Here is a 19,522-nt window from a genome sequence, read left to right on the forward strand (position 1 = left end):
CAATTGGATGTGTCATCCTCTAACATAGAATATCATTCATGAGCAAGAGCACCACTACTTTCAAACAACGGATAAATGTTGCCCCCTTAAGTACACAAGCTACTCATGTGATTTCTATAGTGAAAGGCTTTCTCAGATTTCAACATTTGTTTCTTATTTTTCCAGGAGAGAACACGCTTGAAACACGTGTATGGGTCACAGTTATATACAAGGCTCTCTGAATAATTAATACAAGCCAATTTGTTGCTAAACTTGATTCGTTTTTCTGAGGGTTTCTGAACAGGGAGGCAGTGGATGTCTGCATGCATGGTTAACGAATTCAGTTTTTTGATGTGGAATTTAGCAAACCCACTCTCACATCCATCTTGCGTAGGTTTGTTCTCAGTTTTTAAGTCAGTACAAATAATGCTAAACAGTAAACAATATTGAAGGCTATCACAAAGCAGACCTTTTACATTTAGGTTACACAGAGTATATTAAAATATGAGGAAACTAATCAACCCAACCCAAGGTTTGTCCCAATTTTGTACAATCATTGTCCCGATTCTGTACAATCACTTGGCACAAAAACATATGTTCGTTCACTGGAATTTTACCTTGTTTTTCAGAAACCATACAAGGGTGTGCCAATTCTGTATTCACTATTCCCTTCTATCTGTTCTGTGGCATTGTTGCATACCTCTGGTTCTATGTTCATCTCATCCCAATTGAACATATGAAAGCACATTCACTCGGAACAGATGTCATGTGGCCTCAACGGAAGTGGCAGTATAATGTTGCATAGGTCAGACATTTCACTGTAAGCTCAAGTCTTCGACTCAGTCTTGCATTTTAGGTACAGGATCACTCTCCCAACGGAGCTCCAGACTCCTTTTCGCTAATCCCACTGCATAGGCTACTACTTTGTGTGACCAGACCAATCTCGCAGCCAGATACCCCTGTTAAAACCAGTAATGGGGAGGCTTCAATGTTTACACTTGTTGCATCTGACAGTATTTGGGACATAAATCTACACTTAATTGGGGAGTGCAATGAAAATGTATGAAATCTGCACCTAGTGCATCTTTTCTTAAACCCAAATGAAGATGTTTTTTCAGAGAGCAATAGACATGGAGTAAGTAATCATAGTGCATTAACCTGTGTCTATTGTTGAGGATATATCACTAGTTTGCCTGCAACAGTATTCCCATTGCCAGTCTCCAAATCACCCCCTCATCTGTGCTGGACTGCCTACATTATTATGTATATCGTTGATATAAGCTGCTCGAGGTTGGGCAGTTTTAAGCAAACGTAATAATGTTTGCAATGAACACATTTACATTTACATTACCTGAACACAGAGGTAGATCTTATGCATTATACTCTACAATCTAATATAAAGGATACTATCTAATGGGGGTACACCTCCACGTTTACAAAGTTTTGTCTATGAATTGTCCCAACAAGATGAGGTCTCCCAATGGACTTTACCAGTCTGCCTAGTTGTGCCAGTTCCTTAGCGTATGACATTAGAACAAGAAGAGGACTAGCCTTCAGGGGTAGTTGTGATGCATGGAATCTAGGCTTTCCATGCCCACACAGTGCAGGCTACCGGGCGAGTAACTGCCCTCTGTTTATGAGGCTGTGCTCTCAGCACTGTGTTCAAATGGCAGGGATAAGCATGATCAGCCTTCATACTTAGGTGAGATATCCTTGGGCGAACTGCCAGGTGCCCGGTCCCTTATGCAGCACAGTATTATAGCTTGAAGTTGGGTGCCTAGCACAGGTTTTGTTCTGGAAGTATAGACTTCCAGTATAAAATACTGTGTTAGACATACTTAAAACGTTTCCCGCATGTTACGGTGCAGCACACATCACAGCACACTCTGCACACATGCAATGTGAGAAGAGTTAGGAGGAATAAAAACATATACAAAGCACCTGCCCCGAGGTGTTCTTTTTTGGTGAAAAGCCCTGTCTGTCGTTGTTAGCAGATATGAATTTGTGGCGCGAACCTTAGGTGGGACCCATGGGTCGTCCTCTTGATGCAAAGTAATGCAAAGCAGCACAAAACATGATTTGCTTTACTTTTAGAGCTGCGTTGCACCACAAAAACTGTTTGCACCAGCACAAATTGTAGATAAATTTGGCTTAAAGCCCCCCTCACAAAACAGCTGCCTAAAATAGCAGGTCAGGTGCGCCTGCTGTTGTTTTGCATATGTACATACGTGTAACACACACTGACAACGGCGGTACTCAATTTCATGCTCTCATTCAATCAGACATCCTTCTGGGTTGAATTACCTAAGGTTATTTCATAACACACTGTACAGTTTGATATCCTGAAAGAAACATGAGACAGGAAAAACACTATTGTTTTGCATAAGCAATCCCATTTGAAATTAGAACTTCCCAGCATTTGGCATTTTACTTATAGCCAACGTACATATATCTACGGATAACTAAATGCTCACTTAGTGTAGTACATATACCTACGGAAAACAAACTGCCCACTGAGTGTAGTACACATTCCACAAATTTCAAAATACTAAAAACGTCCAAGGGAATAACTTCGCACAAGATTGTATATAACTGAGACAATGCTTGAGTCCTTAAAGCGAAAAGGTTGTGTTCCGAAAATGAAGACTTAAGTATTTCCTCATTGCTAGTTCATTTCACAAGGCTGTTTTAGGACCTCAACAGAGTTTTATACACAATTTGCATTGATGACACATTGGAATTAGAGTAAAGAGGACATCCCCACCCAGCAGTGAGTGCTTAGAAGCCAGTCTAGCTCCACTCCCACCCTAGATGCAATAGGCACTGAGGGACACCGGCAAGTCTCGCTGAGCAAGTGCCACACACCTCGACATTTGAGCAGAGGTTGCCGAGACAGCCTTGTTGAGGGACAGATGAGTCGACTTACCTGTAGTTTGCAACTGTCAACTACATTTCTATGCTGTGATGCGCGAGGCTTGGCTAGTATTTTAGTGAACACTACTCAGTAAGTATGTTTATTAGGTTAACTTAAATTGCTTCTTCAGATTTGAAGTTTTCCAATATTTATTTAATAGATATACAATAAAGCCTTCTGGGAAACTCACTGGTGGAGGTGTAGCGCTGGAAATTGAAGAACCACCAATATAGTGAGAAAGAGAACTCTCAGAGGACGAAATGTATTCCAGTACTAAGTCATTGATGCCAAAATTGGATTGAGTGGACAATATAATTGAGGAGATCAACAATGCCAAATGGGGTGACGAGATAGTGAAGCATAAAAATTGAGGAAAGGTGACTGTGAGGGGCAGACATTTTAAAGATGAACAAGTGAGAGGGTTGTTTCTATCGAGTGCAGTACGCAGCAGCAAGATTAAAAAGGTCTCAGCAGTTTGAGTGGTGAGAAAAGCATTGATCTAGTTAAATACCAACCATGCTTATATTTTACAGAAAGAAAGCTAGCAGGGAAACTGGATGGTAGTTGGCAGGAATGGATGGGTCAGAGGTGGACTTCAGAGCATTGGTATGACTGGCTGGCATGAAGCAAGATATATATAAGCATGTGGTGAGAGTGACTGACAAGAGTAGGCTTGTTAGGACACCGGATGAGACCGTTAGAACTTTAGTGATTGAGTGAGTAATAAGCTCAGATATTGCACATGATGTGTTGGCTCCTTTGAGTACAGGTGTTCGCTTGGTCAGATATATGGTGGAAAGGTAGACAGCTTGACAGAGAGATTAGGTAACATAGGAGAAATAAAGATGGGAGAAGGTGGGATTAAGGATAGAGTTACCAAGCAATTTCGAATGTCTGAGATTTTAGAGGAGGAGGAATAGGAAGCAAAGTTTTCTGTTGAGAGAGTATGCAATATGCGTGACAAGAATGGTTTGTTATAAATGGATAGATGTAGAAAACTGGAGCATTAGTTGAGGGTGAGAACCCATCTCAAATTATAATCACAATTATTGTCAGTGTGAACCACAAATATCAATAAATAAAGGTGAAAACACAGCACAAGAAAAAAGTCAAACCAATTTTAAAACCAAATTAACACCATAACAAAACTCCAATTAATAGAATCAAAAACAGGATTTTTTTAAGTTTGAAGTTAAAAATAGTGCCAAAAATAATTAAGCCCCAATAGCGGCCATCTGGTTGTGCTTGACCGGGAGAAGGGTAAGGTTTAAGGCTGAATGTAATGGAGTGTTGGTCAGATACAAGGATCATGTTTGTTCTGGTGAAAAGCTTTACGTTCAAGCTTAGTCTCTGAAATGGAAGTCAAAAATCCTCAGAGGGGCAAGGTAGCAGGCAGTGGCTTAAGAGGGCTCCTGATAGTCACTGGACAAGTTCTTGCTGAGGCTGTTGACTTCTCGTGGGAAAGCTCATTCGTCTGGCAGGATAGTTTTAGTGCCTTCACGCAGTGGAGATTTCTTTCTTCAGACTTAGTCACTTTTTTTTAGCTTGGATTCCTCCAGCAGGGCAAGGTTGCAGGCTATAGCCAAAGAGAGCTCCATGAGGACAAACACCTCCTCCACAAAGTTCCACTGGACTGGATTTGTTGCTGTAGAGAAAAACATAGTTGGTGGAACCTGGCCCAACAGCATTGCACCTTCGTTGGATTGACTTGGAAGGTTGTTCCCGGTCCCACGTCAGTTATCAGAGCAGAAAGTTGGCAAAAAGGTTTCTAAGTCCGAGTTGTCGGGAAACTTCAGGATGAATACACTTTGATACCAGCAGGGATCTAGGACCTTAGGGACAGCACTTGGGGCCAAGACTTAATCCAGCAGGGGCCAGGAGCAGGGCCCAGGGGAGTTACAGTTGGAAGTGGTCAGATGGGCATTTGCGGGAAAGCCTCTGGAAGCTTGTTGTGTCCTTGTAGCTCAAACAGAAGATCAGACAATTTACCTTTGTAGTCACTTCTAGGGACCTGGGTATGAGGTCAGTCAGGCAAGTCTTCCTTCATGTTCTTTAAACAGTAGGGAAGTCTTTCTTTGATTCTTCACTGGACCAGGGGTGTTCTGAGGAAGGTATAACAGATGCCACATTTATGGTCAGTGCGAGACTGTGGGTGAGGGAAACCCCTGGCCACTCCCTAACCAATGTAGAAAAATCAACCAGAGGTGACCCTGCCCACTTTTGCAGCACTTCCTGTGTATTTTACTGCCAGCTATCCCAGTGCCCATTCAAAGGTGTGGCTAGGGAAATGGGAAAACCCTTCAGTTTTGGGGCAGCTCCCTCTCCCACGCAGTTTGGAGCCAAGCTGACTAGGAAGACAAAGGGAGGCAGGCCTAGGTGTGAGCTACATCTGCTGGTGACAGGGTAGGCACCCTTTAAAGCTTAGGAAGGGAATGGGCACACCTCCCAGGACATCCTGTTCAATTACTTCTCCACACCCAAGCCTTTTTTCTACTCAGTGGAGCAATCCACAACTTACCACAGGGGAGCCATTCAACAGTCAGATGACACTGGCCACTGGCAGAAAGGAACATTTGGCTCAGGCAGGGAAATGACAACTTTCTAAAAGTAACACTTTCAAAATAGTAATATAACATTTAACTTTACCATTAAGGTGGATTTTAAATTAATATTAAAATAAGTTCCTCGATCATCTTTATAGCAGTTCTCTAATTGAACGTAATCCTTTAAGTTGTAATAGTATAACCCAGTGTTTTTCTATGGGGGGTACAGCCTTGCCACAGTGAAAAACACTTATAACAGTTCTCCTCAATCACAACACTGTCCAGGTTCTGTAGTTATTTTTTTTCATTGTTACATAAACAGTGTTTATATTCTTATTCTTTCAAATGCAACCCTCTTCCTCCTGGTTGCTCTTGGGAAAACTCCTTCTCGATCCGATATTCCTTGGGTTCTCTTGGATGGTAGGTAGAGTCCCTTGCATCACATGCAATGGAGTAGACAAGACAGATATTGAGAGTTTTAAATAGCAACCTCTCCATGCTTAAAGCTGTCACTTACACCAGAGTGCTTTTTCCATGAAACCAGATCAAACCCATTACTGCTGATTGACCTTCTCACTAAGCAGTGCAAATGCGGTGGAAATGAGTGTTGTTCACATTTAGCCTGGTGAAAACTCATACCCTTCTTGCCACCAACCCAATATCATATAAACAACAAATAGCCACACTTGCCTGCGGCCAAGACCCTCTCCTTCAGCAGTGGAGTCCGAGACTGCAGCACCTCTTCCTTTTGGCCACTGTGCTTGAGTGTGTTACAGTTTGGTCCCCTATGCTCTGGCACTTCGGGAACCCAAACCACTCCTCCTCGCGTCTCGTCCTCTCTTTGCTGCTTGTTTGCCACCATAACAGTCTCTGTCCTCTTTGGAACTAAATGTTCCTCTCCTCCTCGCTTTCAGTCTCACACATCCTCCTCCTTCCACTCAGGCACTACCTGCTCCTTCACGACTAGAGCACACACGTTCCCTTCTTTTTGGTCCTTTTTGGAAGACATTTCAAAAATGTCGGACCTTCTCTTCTGCTCCCAGTCACAACAACTTTGTAGGTTTATCACTGCCAGAAGATGTAAAACTTTAAGTATACGTCTTACTTTTTAAACACCACGCACCCTGCCCTATGGGCATTGAGGGCCTAACTTAAGGGTGACTTTGAAGTACTAAAAAGAAAGGTCTGGAGCAATTTTCTACAATGCTACTGTAGTGAGTGACACAATATGTGCTGCAGTCCACTTGTAGCATTTCATTTATAGGCCCTGGGTATATGTAGTACCATATACTATGGACATAATGGTAATTTAAATGTGCAACTTATGTGCATGCCAATTTTACAGTGTTTAAAAGGGAGAGTACAAGACCTTTACCACTGGTCAGCAGGAGTAAACTTTGCAGAGCCCATTGGCCAACAAACATGGGTTCAGTTGAACAAGGCAAAAAGTGGAGAGAACCTAGTATTTAACAGCCAATAGCTTTTTGGCCTTTTTCCAAGCAACCCCTGACCTAGCAATCCACTTACAGGTACCAACATATGAATACAGAATACATCAAATGAGCAAGCGAGTTGCTGGACCTCCATGACATGTTATTTCACATATATCTGGCAAGAACTGGTTTATTTTTCAGACATATTTCACCTCAGTAGGAGAAAGGATGGTTCATTTCAGACAGAACTGACCTAATCTAATTGGGATGGTGAGTGGGTACTCAACATGTTACTACAAGGGGCCTCTGGTTTAAAAACCACTACACGGTTTACTGATTGTATCTTTGCCTTTGACAATGTGCAGTACTCCACTACCTTTAGACTACATACACATCTCAAGAAAATTACTACAAAGCACTTGCACAAAATAAAGGATGCAGCCCTGCCAAGTGCCCCGCACCAAGGGTTAAATTAATGCATTTTGCGTTAATCTCTGCATTACGACACTTCAATATTATGTCATCGTTATTCAGAGCTCTTCTAGTTTCTTCCTCAGTCCTTCACGGCGGGCCAGGCCTTGTTAATTACATGAACTGATACTGTCTATTGTTTGCAGCGGCTGCACTTTTAATTTTAGCTGTAGCTGCTGTATCTGAAAAGGTTTGTGGAGAGTAGGTTAAGAGCAGCTTGCTCAGCGTTATATGGCTGTGGGTGGCCTTCACCTCCCTGTCCTATGCTGCTTGTTAATCATGAGGGGTCTGTGGTATGCTGTGGTTGGCTCTTTTATGCTGGTCTCGCTATACTGTGATTTCATCACTGATGCCAACTGGGACTGACAGAAGAAAGACAGTGTCCAATCTGCACTTCTGAAATTAGAGAAGGAGGGCAAGTGAATGAGAACGGGGGGATTTCAGTTATTTTCGTGGGCATAATAATTGAGTCAATTACTATGATTAGCATATGAGATGGCCACACCCACTGCCCAATAGTTTGACACCATCATTCCCAAGCCATTGTTATATTTTCTTTTTCCCTTTTTAAACAAACCATATTGTTGATTGTATTTTAATTATTGTTTTTTTTTAATCTGCCCAGTGTTTGAAAACAGCACATTTATATTAACTTATTAACTACTTTCTCAGGACTGAGTTTGGCAGTTTCTTTTCATATAACGTGATACCACCGCGAGCATTACTTTTGCGGGACAGTTGCACGCTGTGTATTTTGAACTCTACCAAGTAATGCTGTTTCGTTTTAAATGGGCTTGAGTCTGAACTGTCTCTACCCAACCAAAAAGCATTGCTTCAGGTGAACACTTTGGAGATCAGATGTGTTCAGGACCTTAGGGTTCATAATTCATGGAAACCAGAGCTGGAACACCACAAGGGTTTAATGTGCCCTAAAACTGTAAGTGAACTGGGATCTTCTGCCCTTTGATTCAGTAGTACTACACAACCATACCTGGGTGCGGTGAGATCCTCAGATATGTAGGGCCCATTGCCACTGGACCTGCTGCACTAATAATGGCTTTCCATACTGCAGCACTTTTATTTACATTCTGTGCAGCATTATAATTACACAAGCCTGAGCTCAGCTTTGAAGTCGCAAAAGTTGTCTACTGTCGATCTTTCAGATAAGTTAGGGGCAGGTAAGGACTATGTGCCACAGAGGCCATTAGGAGTAAAAGACCATACTAGTTCAAGCCCTCAGGTAGTGAAGGGGTGCCTCAGCCTGCACCCACAAGACAAATGACTACAGAGAAGCTAACTGCCGGGTTGTTGCGCTGCACAGCCCTAGCACACAATCCTGGAGCAGACCCGGACAGGCCAGACCATGTTGTAATCCTAAAATTCCACAGGCCAATTAGTTGGGAAACCTAAGTGTATCATGCCCGGTTGGGAGTTCTTGGGAATAAGAGGAACGGGAACCTTATTCCAAGGGAGCGTGAGGTAGACAAATGTAAAGCCTAAAGGCACCGTGTGAAAAGCTTTCCCTGAAACTCAGCCAAAAGTTTTCCTGCTACTTTGATGTCTCCATTTAATGAACACATGGCTTTAATTTTCTCACTGATACGCTACCGGCTGCAGTACCATTGCAGTGGTCACAGCCCCTGCCTTGGTGTTGAAGTTTCTTAATCATCCATGGGACTGACAGGCGTCACAAGTTTAAGTAGCTCATGCCTTGACCGCACAACAGAACATGTACACCCTACCACCCCAGCCATCCTAAGATGGCAGCCAGACCTTCAACTCGTCAGTGGCAATACTTGCCTTATAAGGCCACAGTGTGACCTTCATTGCATTGCAGCCAATTCTCAATGAAATATACACAACTCATGTAATCTATCCCCTCCTGTTTCCTGCAACACTGGCCCACTCAGTGGTACAATGAAACGCCAGACCTGCAATCAGATTTTCTGTTGAAATTACTCGGAGGCACATACAAAGGGTACATAGATTCTTCAGGTGCAAACAATGCACTTGGCAAGTGCTCTGAGTTTCTTCTGTTACGATGATGCACAGTGGCACAGTTCATACGTTTCAGCCCAGGGGCCCCCAATATTACCAGGAAAATAGCTCAGTCCGACCTCACCCTTTACCTAACATTTTTCCTCTATGGCATAAACAGCATAATATGTGAAGGACGACCACACATCCGGCAGTCTAGCTATGTTCAAAGGGAATGAATGTAAACTTATTTAATAAGATCTCTGCTTCGGAGTGATTTCTCTTGAACATATACCACTGAACCATGACTGTTTACTAGACGTAGGCATGACACTGAAAGCTCGAGCTAGGCTAGAGCCAGACACCTGGCTCTGGGTCAGCTTGGGTTACTCTTGGACCAGAGCCCAAAACGAGCCAAATCTTTCACGCAATTTCTGCCTGCTATCCACACTCTAACCTATCGCACCAAGGGGCATATTTACAAGCCCCCATCGCCTTCTTGTGTAAACATAGCGTCATTTTTTTTTAATGCTATGGCAGCATCAATGAGGCCTTTTCCCCACACCAGACTTACAAAGTGAGGCAATGCAAGCATTGTGTCACTTTGTAACCCACTGCACCATTTTTACCATCATTTTTAACGTCTGCTCAGAGCAGGTGTTAAAATGATACTCCCATTTTAATTGATGGTCCTCCCAGAGCTTTGCTGAACCAGCGTCAACATTTTTGACGCTCGTGCAGCAAACTGCCACAATAGTGTAAAAAATGTTGATGCTATTGTCCTGACGACTGCCAGGGTGCACCGTATTGTAAAAACGGCACAACCATTGTGTTGTTAAGTGGGGCAACACAAAAAAGTGGTCCATCGGGACCGATACACCGCTTTCTTCTAAATATGCTCCCAACAATTAAAGAAAAAAACATTAACCATTGCAGTTAAACAGGAGATGATGTAAAACAGGAGAGGGAAAGAGATACCCACCTAGTGTCTGAATGGCATAATGTGAAATCAGAAACCCTGGGATTTTCCCAGGCTTGCCCAAACTATGTGATCCTAGGCAAATATTGTAGCTCACCACGCTTGCCTTTTCCGTCTGGTATTTGAGAGCACTTTGAGATTTGTTAGTTCATGGCATGTACTTTACAAGTATCTCTCTTGTATCCAATGAAATAGACTATAATGTTGCTCCATGTAAGAATATACACCACATATAGGGCACATATGAAAAGTAATTTGCCTCTTAAGTCACTAATAACATTATTATCATGGCAGCAGAGGGGAGGCATGAATATTTTTAGGTTCATGTTTAAAAAACAGCACTTTTAATAAATGTTTTGCAATGTAGGGATATAATTTGATGAACTAAGTGAAAACACTTCTGTATGTAAAAGAACTACACTTTATTTTTTATTTTGAAGAGCCTATTTCACACTTCTATATTGTGTTTCTTGCATGATTTATATACCAAACATTTTCAGGGCTCGGCTCATACATGTGCTATTAGAGCCCAGCTGGCCCATCCCTACCTCTAATTAAACAAGTTGTATATGGGAATATACAACCTTACTCAGGCAAGCCTTTTTGGCATTTGGTATCCTCCTACGTGACAAACAATGGGCATAGTTCACAGCTAACAGTCAGTATTTTACTAAAGTGGTATTAACAAATGATATCAGTATATTTTTTATGTTGTCTCCAAGGTATTCATGAGGGTGAATAAAGTGACGGAAGAAGGGTAGAAGCCTGCTACATCAAAGTAGATGTGCAGCATGTGTCTGCGGCCCTTTCTAGGGCTTTACATAGGGAAAATAGTAATTCTGAAATTCATATTATTACACAATCTTACACACATTGCTTATGATAAAGTATCACTCAAAGTGTCACACATAACCAAGCAAATGTCACATAACCAAACAGGAACGTGGCAGCCATGGGCAAGAGGTAGAATATATTCTAGAAAAGGAAGTCACAGACATGCACAATTTTTAAGCTGCCATTTTCATTGTGATACTGCAGACTGCTTTTGCTTTTATTCTTCCAAAAACATGCTTTTTGCTACTACATCAAGAAAGGTGCCTTTGTGCTTTATCAGTTCTCATCAAAGCTAATTAAACTATGGCTCTAAAAGGTAACATTTGGTCAATATTTCTATAGACATTTCTTGAAGGGAGATGCTCTCCATTTCATAAAGAGAACCCTAAACTACCACACATGTGCATAAGATAATAGCATCCACGTTTGGGCTTTTATTTGAGAAACAAGTGCATTCTGACAGTTGTAGTCTGGTTATACTCAAAGTTAACAATATCAGGTAACACACTGGAAGAAATAAACACCAAGTCTCGATGCTGTGTGCATCAAAAGAGCGCCATTTGCACCCTACATAATTTGCATTACTAAACTAAAATGTGTCTCTCTTTCGATATTTTTTGTAACTTCGGCACTTAAAAGTACTTGGAGAGTCAAACATACACCATTTGTTTGGTCTTTGAAAAGCTGACAGTTATGTAGGATGTGGAAGTGGTGTTTTCCATCATGAAATGCATTTCTGAACTGAGCTTATGCTGACATAGTGTGTATTTACACTGTCCTTTAACCTTCCTTCACATCACCCTACATCTCATGACAATTATTGTTGGTGTTTCTGTTCTAAATAAAGAATTGCAAGCTTTACACTAATAAAAGAGAATGTTCCCAGTGATTTTCCCTCACTATACCTAACAAAGGACATCCCAATCGACTAGTGTCATACAATGTATCAATTAACATGCTTGAAAAGACTAAAATCTAATGTAGTACTACAATGAAAGAATCTCCAAATGTTATAAAGTAGACGGGTTCTTCTTGCTTGTTCCCAATTGGTGCACATCCTAAAAACTATGTACGTGTGCAAAAAATGTATGAAAGTCTTTGGAGTCCTCTAAAAGGTGTGTGGGTTCTCTATCAAGGAGGCTCCTTTCTCTCGCCCTTAGAAAGTGAATTTTTTGCCGGTTTCATATAGAATAGAATTGAGTTCTTTGTATTTATGACCTATATTCTTTATAGCTAATCTGCTGATGACAATTTTAAATATATTTGCCTGTTAATCCTTCACATAAATTTCAACCGACAACCTGTGTCTGTCATTCTTATAAGAATGTTTCAGTATCGATTAATGAACCTAAATCATAGTGACTAGTACAATCGGAGCACACCAAAGTCTGTATCTGGACTACACTGCTCCCGGTCTTAGCAGTTGGCGCATTCCTATGGCATGATCATTAAGGACGGATTTGAGCGCCAGCAGATATGGTTGCAAAGGTGATGGTTCCAACTGAAATCGACCCATAACTGACAAACTAATTGGCTGTAGAACTGAGTACTGTACCTATATGAACCATATGGCTTCCCCTAAGATTTATATTGACACAGACCCAACTCAAACCTGGTTCCAGAAAGGCAAGGTAGCTGAAGAACAATGCGATTATCAATAGAAAATTGCACATATGGGGAAAATTAATCAGCTGAGGATCAGTGCATGTTGGGAGTTGTAGTTGGCGCTACAGCGAAATTTAGTGGATGGATTTTGAGCACAACTATTTCGTAGCTTTATTGGAATTGTGGGAACAATAATTATTGTATTTTTGATTATATTCTTTGACTTTTAAAATTAGCCAATGCTTGAGTTGTTACACACGCTACCAACCTTCAAGTTTGAGTATAGAACTTGTGAACTGGCCTGCAAGGAGAGGTGTACTGTGTGGCGCTATCTGTTACACCAAGATCTTTTCTTGCATGATCATACTAACTGAACTCTGTGACTGCTTATTCCCTTGTGCCCAGGAGCGAAGGTGCTGAGTATAGTGACTTTCGCAGGTCGAAGACAAATTGTTGTATGAAACTAGATAACATTTTTATTGTTTTCGAGGTTTTCTGGTTAGTTGAAGCAGGCAAATGGTGGCAACTTTTGTAAAAAAGTGGCTCAGTCGAGCCAGTGTGGTAGTATTCAGGAATTGCATCACCAAGGTGCAGCACAGGGATTGACTGGCAGACATCGTAGCAGTGCTGTAATGGGGTGGGGGGCTTTGATAGAGACGCTCTGGTATTGGCAGATTGTGAACCTGCAAGTGCAGGGTGAGTGAGAGACTGGAATAGTGAGTGACTAAGAGTTTGTCAAAATGGGGAACCCCTTTATTAAAGAAGAAGAAATATATTAATAAGGAGGAAAAGTTTCCCCTGAACGTACCCCTGCTAGGGAAATGGTGGCAAAGAAAAGGTTACACATGTGCCTGAGGCTTAACCAATGGCACAAATACACATCCAAAGATGGGGAACTATGATTCCCATGTAGCTGGACCTTCCATATCCCTCACACAGAGAACTTGAGAAGGAGAGTGTATTACTTAAAACCATAATCTAGGCCCACCCAATTTGAAGATCTAAACCTTGGGAGCAAATGGCAAGAGAAAAGGAAAGAAAAAAAAAATTAATTAAAAATCTGTAGTTGAGCTCATGCATGGAGAAGTGTGCAGGATAAGGAACGGCAGAGAAAGTGGAGGGAGGAAGTCACTGAGACAGTAAGATGTGATATTCAGATAAAGAGTGAGGAGGGAGACGCCTTTATAGACTAACTCCTCCATATAAGACCATCCTCCTACAATGCAGCATCCGCTACTCTGAGCACCACAGCCCCAGCAGTAACCGAGGTTGGGACAGCTGTAGAATCCCCCACAGAAATTCGTGCACATCTGAGTTATACAGAAACCACTGTTTCATCCCATGTTCAGGCCCCTGCAGCTCCCACAGTGAGCAAGCACTCTGTCCTCACCAAGAACCCTATTTCTTTCTCCAGTTGAGATGGCTGCCAGTGCCTTACCAAGTCAATCAACCTCACGTGTACTGCAAGATTGCAGCTCTGAGGCCTGGATTGATGGCTCCACAGACCCTGCAGAGAGAAAGCGCAGCCGCCAGTGGGATGAGTACAGCTTTACCAGTTAATGTGCCAAGAACAGTACAAACCCAGCAGTTACTTAATGTCATCCAGCTGAAAACAGAGTTTGAAGAGATTTTTAAGGGAAATGTGGGAATGGACTACTTATGTGATTATGATGAGAACAGGTTGCTTTACATGACCAAGGAAACAGTGATAGTGGTGAGAGAGGTGCATGTGAGAATGGAAAAAGTTGTAGAATAATGTGGAATCGATATAACAATGAGGAAAGATTTTCAGATGACAATGGGTGAGGAGGAGCTAAGACCGTTGAAACTGAGGGGTTGAGGATGGTCGTAGGGGGAATTGATTGAAAACATGGGGTAATGAAGCGAGAAGGAAAAATTTAGGGAGTTGTATTCCAGGAAGGAGAAGGTCAAGGTGAAGCAAAGGTCAATGGAGGAGGAGGAAGTAATAGGAGGGGGGATAAAAGAGTATCCTTTGCAAGAAGTGCAAAGGGGAGCATATGTACATGTCTCCTGCTCACGATCAGACCGTTTCCATTTCATAAATACCTTTCCCAAACTCAGAGAATCCTGATAAATGGTACACACAGATGGAACAGATTGTGACCATCTCTAAAATTCAGTAGGAAGACTTGGACTATTATTCGAGGTGGCGTTCCTAAAGGACCTGTGGGCAGATGCACTCCAAGAATCTAAGGTAGATCCTAGTTATAGAAAGACAATGCAAGGGGTCTCCATGACCCATAGTGCAAAGGTCCCAGGAATAAGAAGAGGGCAAGGCAATATTTCAGGGACCAACATAAGCACCCTAAAGATGGTTACCCCTTGTTATGTTTGTAACAAGCGGGGCATTGAAAGCGAGGATGCCGCTATAATCAAGACAGAATCACAACTGATCCTCAAAATGGTGAATCCAGCAAGGTAGGGAGAGTTTCCGCCAATAACTCTTATGTCAGCAGTGAAAGTCCCGAAATCTGGCGTGTTGGTGAATTCCTTCAACCAAATACAGATGCAGGGAGGTATCCCACTTCCTCAACCAAATCACAGAGTACCCCAGAATACAATGATGGCCCACTTCTCAAGATGATCAAAGTTTCCACAGATTTCAACCAGAACCACTAATAATGCCAAAGGGGTGGGGGTAGTGCATACTTGGTGCAGTCCTAGAAGTGCGGACCGTATGTGGACAGAGAGGTCAATGGGCATCCCGTATCTTTCTTAATAGTCAAAGGAGTCATGTGTGCAACGGTCAGAACAGTTGAGGTCCCTAACTTACCCCTCTCAGTAAAGAAGTCCAAGTTGTAGGCAGTATAAATCAACAGCGCACCAAACAAATTACAGCCCTTGTTCCAGAAAAATAGGAGCCATCAAAAACCAACATAAATTTGTAATCTGTGATTCTAGCCTAGTAAACGTGTTAGGACAAGATCTCCTCTGTCAATTCAAATGTGTCATCCACTGCATGCAGGATGGAGTCATAATTGAAATACAAACGGCCAACGCTAAGTTTACATTATAGTCACCGGAACCTGTTGTCAGGTTATACTCAGGCATTACAAGGGAGGATTTACCAGTCGATTTTAGAGAGACTGTTAGGGCGGATATCTGGGATTTTACAGGGAAAGAAATTAGATTGATCAAAATTGCCATGCCTCCAAAGATCACCCTTTGGCCCAATGTTGTTTTCCACAGACCCGCTCTTACAAAATGGCTCCAGAAGCCATTGTAGGAATTATCCCTGTCACTGGGAGCATGACAGAGAAAGGCACCCTGTGGGAAGTTATCGAGAGTCCATGTAAATCACCAATCATGGCTTTACAGAAAGCAAATAAAAAACTGGAGGATCCTTTAGGACCTCCAAAAGATGAACCAAATTGTCATTCCATGCTATCCTGTGGTACTGAACCCTAATGTGATTCTTATCCCAAATTCCACCAGACACTGAGTGATTCATGGTCACTGACCTCTGTCAAGCCTTCTTCTCGGTTTCCTTACACAGAGAAACCAACTTTCTTTTCACAGTCGGGTTGCAAGAGAAGACAATTGTGTGGTGTTGTGCCTCACAAGGGTATATCAAAAATCTACCCTGTGTCAATCAGATTCTTAGACGGAAACGGTTGCCCTTGCATTTGCCCTGTAGTTCAACTTTAATCTAATACATTGATGATCTTCTGAGTGCTTTGATGACTAAGGAAGCTTGCAAGCAAGACATGATTGTGTAGTTCAACCATTTGGCTGAGAGCGGACACAAGGTCTCACTGTAGATGTTACAATACTATTGGAAAGAAGTCATGTACCTGGGACACCACATAGAGAAGGTTGTGAGGCATGTATCCCATGAGGGCACAGAGACAGTTCTTAAGATGAAGTTCCCAAACACACAGAGAGAAGTCCAAATGTTTCTGGGCTTAGGTTGGCTACTGCCGACAATGGATCCCAAACTTTTCTCTAGTGGCAAAGTCTTTGCTGAGACTGACACATACTGATGTCAATGACCCGGCACCAAGGAATAAGGAAAGCATGCAAGCCTTCCAAGAGCTCACCCGCTCTTGGAATGCCAGACTATACAAAAGAGTTTGTGCTTGTCATGAAAGAGATGGGTGTGCACTAGATGTACTTACTTAAGCTCACAGAGAAACTAAGCAGCCCATTGTGTATTTCTCAGCTACTCTTGATCCTGAGGCAGCAGCTGTGCCTGTTTTTTTTCAAAGCAGTTGCAGCAGGAAGCCTTAACATCCAAGGGATAGTGATGGGTTATTTATCCTCTAATTGTCGTGATGCCTCACTCCATCACAATTCTTATGTCCCACACCAGACATTTGACAAATAGCTGCTTAATCCGCTATGAGAGAATCATTCCGGCAGCAGAAAATGTTTCTATTCGGCAATGTAACACACGAAACCCTGCTTCTCGCCAACCTCAGAGGGAGATGAGGGTGAGCTTCATCATGACTGTTAGTGTTACCGAGTTGTACACAAAACCAAGGCCCAACATACTGGATGTACCTCTTCCTCAATCTGACGATACCCTTTTTGTTGATGAGTATTATCTGAGAGACCAAAGTGGCATTTTAAAAGACGCTTCTGCTGTGTGTACACTGAGTGCAGTGGTGAAAGCATCTTACTTGTGCCAGGTAACATTTGCGGAAGTAGCTGATTGACTGCCAGTATTAGAGTCTGCTGTACTTCAATAGGCTCACGAGTCATCATTTACACCAACAGCCAGTATGAGTTTGGGGTCGCACATGACTTCGGCCAGTTCATTGTCACAGTCAGGTTTTTCGATGTGTGCTGGTACTCCCATCTGGAAAACTGTGTATGTGGCGAATCTGTTGGATGCTTTGCAAATGCCGAGAGGTTGCTGTGGTGAAGTGTACTGCACATAAGATTGGAAGTGATTTTGTTACAAGGGCAACTGGTATGCGGATGAAATTGCCCAATACTGTGCTCTGGAGTCCAGCACCTTCCATCTAGATTAATTTTGTAATGTAGAGGGAGAAACTGTTTCCAATATTTTGTTGACTACTATACATACCTTTAATGAGCAGAGGGAATTGAAACATACTGCCCCAGAGTTGGAAAAACTAAATGGGAAAGGCTGTGATTTGTGAAGGATACCAGTGACATTTGGGTGTCCAGTGATGAAAAACAAGTTCTTCCTGATTCTTTCCTGCTCGCAATAGTGTGACACATGCATGGCCCAACACGAGGGTAGAGATGGGATGGAGTCCATCATTAAATTCTATTTGCATAACCCCCACTTCCGATCGATGGCAGAATGTTTGTGCCAGCGGTACATCACTTGCCAAAAACAAAATGTGGGTGAGAGAACTGCTGTGACTATGAGTTCTCTGAGAAATCTGATGGTCACTTCATCCGTATCCTGTTTGACTTTGTGGAGATGGCCCCATCTAACCAGCTGAGGTATATCCTCATCATTGTGTGTTTCCACGCCTGGTTCGAGGCCTATCCCACCAGGAGATGTGACAGTCTAACAGTTACCAAATTATTGTTGGGGGAGTTGATACTGTGATCCAGGATGCCAGGTCATCTTGAATCATATCTAGTAACTCACTTAAAGAGTGAGGTGATCCAGTTGCGAGGTGCAGCCTTGGGGTTTAACCATACATTTCTCTGCAGCTACAGGCCTGAGGCATCAGGTGATGTAGAAAGAGTAAATTCATTGGAAACACATCTACCATACCAAGAGGGCAAGACACGAAAAGTAAGAAGCAGAGCCAACATCCTCTAATTCCTTGAGTCGCCCCAGGTTTGAAGTGTTTGAAATTTCAGAAGAAGCCAGTCTGAGGATCCACAGTCTCCATCAGATGAGCACCAACCAGGACAAGAGGCACTTGAGAGTATGGTTATCCCAGAGACCACTGTGATATCTACCACTAGATTGCAAATTTGCATTCATCGGGTGTTGGGATGGAAAGTTTTCTGCCATATGGCGATCTACAGGCAAGTCACTTAAAAGTTGCTGTATGGTTTTTGGATCCCTACATCAGTGAACATGACAATCATGCATGTTCACTGAGGATCTCTCTGTTTACATGGAATGAGACCCTAGAGCTTAGCTCTGAGGTTGAGGAGGCATGCATTGTGCACCCCTGTTTCACAGAGAGTGGCTACTGCCCTCCCTACCAAGGTGTTGGTAGACTGACAGTGGGGCAGCAATAAGTATATAGTCAGAGATACTAGTATCCTTGTACCCTTAGTGGGGCCTACTAGCCACTCTCCTGATCAAGTCCGTGCAGTCTACTTTGCCTGTGGTCCTGTTGCCTTTGTCTACCTGGGATGTGTGTTTGACAGCCAGTAGGTTCCCTAGGGGAGAATGGTGAGGTGAGCCACTGTGTTTAATGTGAGATTTGCTGTTCTGTTTGACATTCCAGCTCCCCTGTGTCCCTCCCTATTCCTTGGAGAAGCCTGGTGGGCTTGGAGTAGACACTTGCTCTTATCTGTGTTTAGCTGAAGTAACTGCTAGGAGAGACCCTCCCCCATTTCTGTTTAGTGATGGTCAGTGCCTTGTGGTCAGGAGTTAATTAAAATTCCTCTTTGGGGAATAACCTGGGCTGCCACCAAGAGCCTGTCCTAAAGGACAGTAACTCCTCCTTGCAGCCATGAACATGACACGTGTGCCTCATGATTGGAGGGGCACCCAGGGTTCAAAAGTAGCAGACCCTCTGATTGGATCGGCCTATCAATTGGAGGTGATAAAAGTTTGGCCTGAGTTGTCAGTGGTTGTTAAAGACTGGCTTTCGGTTCT

Source organism: Pleurodeles waltl, chromosome 3_1 (assembly GCF_031143425.1).
Source record: "Pleurodeles waltl isolate 20211129_DDA chromosome 3_1, aPleWal1.hap1.20221129, whole genome shotgun sequence".
NCBI lineage: Eukaryota > Metazoa > Chordata > Amphibia > Caudata > Salamandridae > Pleurodeles > Pleurodeles waltl.